The following is a 5,989-nucleotide window of genomic DNA, read 5'->3' on the forward strand; positions in this document are numbered from 1 at the left end:
AGCCAGCACCACTTGTCGCCAACGCACATCCACTCGGAAGTCATCTGGCCCCTAGAAATATCTCTCTCCCAGCAACACCCCAACCCTACGACGCGATGCCGCATACCCCAATCCCAAAACCCCAATAGTCAAGCACTGGTAGGGTCGAGAGGCCACAACACCCAACAAATCTGCTTAAATTCGCAGGTACTTGTCTTAGTGTATAATGTACGAGCTATGTTTTACAATGTGTTAGTACTTATGAAAGCATATATGTTTTGAGGTTATCAATTAATTGTATATTACATACCCTGTTTGGGAAATGTTGGCGTACAAAACAATATTGTATGTTGTATTCTATAAAGAGTGCACTTGCATTACGGTATGACCAACCTCTTCTTGGGAAACGTAGTAATAACAATAAAATTTGGCTATGAATAAAATCCGAAATCACTATGAAGATGCAAAAAGGTTTAGATCTGATCTTTCCGAGCTACACGACGGAGATTAAAGATTGGTGAAGATGTTGATTTAGATTCTCGCAGCTAGGATTAAACCTCCTAGCGAATTTCTCCCTCAAAGTGGTTCGCCGATCTAGCACCGAAAGAATGATGCCTCTACGATATCCACACGTACCAAAATAGTGGTTCAGTAGAGTTTCACAGTCCAGAACAAAGAACTACTGAGAAAACTAGGGGATGAGCATCCTAACGGCGTTTCGATCTAGAGCTGATCTAGATCGGAGAGAGAGAGGGCGCATCCGCAAGGAGGGGATCAGCCGAGGGGCTTGACGTATCCCTTAGTGCGCCCCTCCCGACCTATATATAGGTGAAAGGGCCAAGGGGTTCGACCATATTGGGGAGAGAGTCCTTCTCCCCTTGCGCACCTCAAATCTTAATCCTAGTAGGACTCCTTCCTCCACTTGCCAAGACCTCTCTAGACTCTAAGGGGCTACCACCTTGGGACAGTTGTGGCGGCTTGCCCCCAAGGCAAAGGGGGTTTGACCCACTAGTAACTTTCCATAACATTCTAGAAGCTTTTAAAATCTTTCAGACCCTTCTGGAAGCTTCCGTCACCTTCCATGACATTCTAGGCACTTTCAAGATCTCTTAGAACACTTTCGGGATCATTCCGAACACTTCCAGAATCCATTATCTCATTCTCCTTTATTTCTTAGTTCTCTAACCACCTCATTAAGTGCGTGACACTGCAGTTTCGGTAATATGCAAACATGACCTGGAACACCTTCGGGTCAATTATCAATACTGAGATCATGGCATCCATATTGACTCCTACACATACACAAATATATTTATCGAGTGAACTGTTGGAAATATACCCTAGAGGCAATAATATTGTATTATTATATTTCTATGTTCGTAGTTAAGAGTTTATATTCTATGCTATAACTGCTATGATCCTGGAATATGTGATTCAATGGACATATGCACGTGTGGAATGCTAAACGGTAGAATAGGATCCCTAGTCTCGCCACTAAGACTAGCTTAAGTGTTGTTAGCGGTCACGTTTTCTTGATCTTGAGATATCGTTAAGTGTAATGATAGTCTCACAACAACATTGAAAATATGACGTTAAAAGAATGATCATATTGAATTGACCCAAACTTGTTTGTTATACTTTGAGATAATATCATCAGAAGTCAATTGTTATAACACAAAGTGTTAACATGTGATTTAGTTCCTTAGACCATGAGAGTATCGTAGTCACTTCTTACCAAACAATGAACTCTGGGGTTGCCCAAATTTCATCTGTAACACAGTGATCATAACGAGAACTTACAGGTTCATTGAAAAGTTTGACAAGGGACTAGATAGCTCGAGAATGGAATTTGCTCCTCCGATGATAGAGAGATATTCTTAGGGCCCTCTCGGTATGACAGCATCCATCATTGTCTGGCCAAACATAGGTGACTATGTCTTGGGGATGCCGGAACACGTCAATGGGAAAGAAGAACAAACCAGTAACGAGGAGACCGGGATAGTGAACATGTGTATAACTCAAGAGGATGTCGATATATCTCACCTCGGGTTTTCTAAAGTATCGCGAAGCAAAGGTGACGGAAATATGCCCTAGAGGCAATAATAAAATGGTTATTATTATATTTCCTTAATCATGATAAAGGTTTGTTATTCATGCTAGAATTGTATTGACCGGAAACTTAAATACATGTGTGGATACATAAACAAATACCGTGTCACTAGTGAGCCTCCACTAGACTAGCTCGTTGATTAAAGATAGTTAAGGTTTCCTAACCATAGACATGAGTTGGCATTTGATAACGGGATCACATCATTAGGAGAATGATGTGATGGACAAGACCCAACCGTTAGCATAGCATATGATCGTTCAGTTTATTGCTACTGCTTTCTTAATGCCAAATACATGTTCCTTCGACCATGAGATCATTCAACTCTCGGATACCGCATGTATACCTTGTGTGCTATCAAACTTCACAACGTAACTGGGTGATCATAAAGATGCTCTACAGGTATCTCCGAAGGTGTCTGTTGAGTTGACGTGAATCGAGATTGGGATTTGTCACTCCGTGTATCAGAGAGGCATCTCTGGGCCCTCTCGATAATACACATCATAAGAAGCCTTGCAAGCATAGTGACTAAGGATTTAGTTGCAAGATGATGTATTACGGAACGAGTAAAGAGACTTGCCGGTAACGATATTGAACTAGGTATGAAGATCCTGACGATCGAATCTCGGGCAAGTAACATGCCGATGGACAAAGGGAATTACATATGTTGTCATAAGGTTCGACCGATAAAGATCTTCATAGAATATGTAGGAGCCAATATGGGCATCCAGGTTCCGCTCTTGGTTATTGACCGGAGAGGTGTCTCGGTCATGTCTACATAGTTCTCGAACCCGTAGGGTCCGCACGCTTAACGTTCGTTGATGATATAGTGTTATATGAGTTATATGATTTGGTGACCGAATGTTTTTTGGAGTCCTGGATGAGCAACGAACATTACGAGAAGCTCCGGAATGATCCAAAGGTAAAGATTGATATACTGGACGATGATATTTGGACACCGGAAGAGTTTCAGGATGTACCTGGGAAAAATCGGGTCACCGGAAGGGGTTCCGGACCCCCAGGAGGTTAATGGGCCAAAGGGGGGCGGGGACACACCAGCCCACAAGGGGCTGGCGCACCCTTCCTAGGCCGCATCCCTTTGGGAGAGAAGGAAAGGGGGGAGTCGGCCTCCCCCTTCCTTTCCTCTCCCCCCTTTCCTCCCCCCTCCGGCAAATATGGTAGGGGGGGGGGCACTTGGGAAAGACCCCAAGTAGGATTCGACCCTACTTGGGGTGCCCCTTGGCCTCTCCCCTCTCCCCCACCTATATATATGTGGGAGGGGGCTCCACACAGAACCACGACAATTGCTTAGCCGTGTGCGGCGCCCTCTCCACCGTTTACACCCTCGGTCATATTTTCGTAGTGCTTGTGTGAAGCCCTGCGAAGATAGCTTCACCATCACCGTCACCATGCCATCATGCTGCCGGAACTCATCCACTACTTTGCCATCTTGCTGGATCAAGAAGGTGAGGACGTCTGTCGGTGTTCTGGGAACCAGGGTACCCAGACTTGCCTGCCTGCGGCCCACGGCGTGGCTCCGCCGACGGCCTGATATGGCCCATCTTCAGCACCAACAAGACAAGACCCTCGCAAGGGGCCAAGCCTCGCGAGGCAGACGACGCCAAGACCTCTGAAGGGAGCGTCCTCCCCAGGCTGGCCCCGAGGAGTGGAGATTCCTATGCAAGTTCCCACCTCATGAGGTTGAGGTGATGCAAGCCATGGCGACAAAGGCCAGGCGGGCGCCAGCGGGCGAAGAGCAGCAGGTTTCCTCTTTGGCGCTAGGGAGGCAAGCGTAGGCGCGAGGTCCTGAGGAATCACCCGGAGGTTTCCATTCCCGTGCAACAACACCAAGACCACCAGGACAGCAGGGCGGATGTCATCGCTGAGCCCACCGCGGCGTCACAACCAGAAGCTTTGCAGGCGAAGACCACACCTTCGTCAGGATAGGATGTACTTCTTGTCCCCCTCCAAAATTGGCCACTTTGGGATCCCTTCCCGCCTTCGTTCGGAGGAAGAGGACCAAGGCCACTATAAACATAGCTTAGCCACCATCGTAGAGAGGGATCTGAATCTTCACTAGCTCACTGCTACCTCTTGAGCACTGCGTTGGTTTTCCCTCAAAGAGGAAAGGGTGATGCATCAAAGTAGCGTAAGTATTTCCCTCAGTTTTTGAGAACCAAGGTATCAATCCAGTAGGAGGCTCCACGCAAGTCCCTCGTACCTACACAAACAAACAAGAACCTCGCAACCAACGCGATAAAGGGGTTGTTAATCCCTTCACGGCCACTTGCGAAAGTGAGATCTCATAGAGATAATAAGATAAGATAAATAGTTTTGGTATTTTTATGATATAGATTGGAAAGTAAAGATTGTAAATAAAGATAGATCAGAAGCTTATATGATAGGAAATAGACCTGGGGGCCATAGGTTTCACTAGTGGCTTCTCTCAATATAGCATAAGTATTACGGTGGGTGAACAAATTACTGTCGAGCAATTGATAGAAAAGTGCATAGTTATGAGATTATCTAGGAATGATCATGTATATAGGCATCACGTCCGCGACAAGTAGATCAAAACAATTCTACATCTACTACTATTACTCCGCACATCGACCGCTATCCAGCATGCATCTAGAGTATTAAGTTCATAAGAACAGAGTAACGCATTAGGCAAGATGACATGATGTAGAGGGATAAACTCAAGCAACATGATATAAACCCCATTTTTTATCCTCGATGGCAACAATACAATACGTGCCTTGCTGCCCCTGCCGCCCGCAATATTGAACCCAAAGCTAAGCACTTCTCCCATTGCAAGAAAGATCAATCTAGTAGGCCAAACCAAACTGATAATTCGAAGAGACTTGCAAAGATAACCAATCATGCATAAAAGAATTCAGAGAAGATTCAAATATTTCTCATAGATAAACTTGATCATAAACCCACAATTCATCGGATCTCGACAAACACACCGCAAAAAGAGTTACATAGAATAGTTCTCCAAGAAGATCAAGGAGAACTTTGTATTGAGATTAAAAGAGAGAGAGAAGAAGCCATCTAGCTAATAACTATGGACCCGAAGGTCTATGGTAAACTACTCACCACTCATCAGAGAGGCTATGGTATTGATGTAGAAGCCCTCCGTGATCGATTCCCCCTCCGGTGGAGCACCGGAAAAGGCTCCAAGATGGGATCTCATGGGTACAGAAGGTTGTAGCGGTGGAAATAGGGTTTGTGGTGCTCCCGGATGTTTTCGGGGTATGTAGATATATATAGGCGAAAGAAGTCGGTCCGGGGAGCCACGAGGGTGGGGGCGCGCCCACCCCCCTAGGGCGTGCCTTGCACCCTCGTGGCTGCCTCGGTTGCTTCTTGACGTCCACTCCAAATCTTCTGGATTGCGTTTGTTCCAAAAAGATCGCTCGCAAAGGTTTCATTCTGTTTGGACTCCGTTTGATATTCCTTTTCTTCGAAACACTAAAACAGGAAAAAAAACAATTTGGGCTGGGCCTCCGGTTAGTAGGTTAGTACCAAAAATGATAGAAGTGTGAAGTAAAGCCCATAAACATCCAAAATGGGTAATATAATAGCATGGAACAATCAAAAATTATAGATACGTTGGAGACATATCAACCATCCCCAAGCTTAATTCCTACTCGTCCTCGAGTAGGTAAATGATAAAAACAGAATTTTTGATGTGGAATGCTACCTAGCATAATTTTCAATGTAATTTTCTTTATTGTGGCATGAATGTTCAGATCCAAATGATTCAAAATAAATGTTCATATTGACATAAAAATAGTAGTACTTCAAGCATACTAACAAGTAATCATGTCTTATCAAAACAACATAGCCAAAGAAAGCTTATCCCTACAAAATCATATAGTTAGGCTATGCTTCATTTTC

The sequence above is a fragment of the Triticum dicoccoides genome, chromosome 7B (assembly GCF_002162155.2).
Source record: "Triticum dicoccoides isolate Atlit2015 ecotype Zavitan chromosome 7B, WEW_v2.0, whole genome shotgun sequence".
NCBI lineage: Eukaryota > Viridiplantae > Streptophyta > Magnoliopsida > Poales > Poaceae > Triticum > Triticum dicoccoides.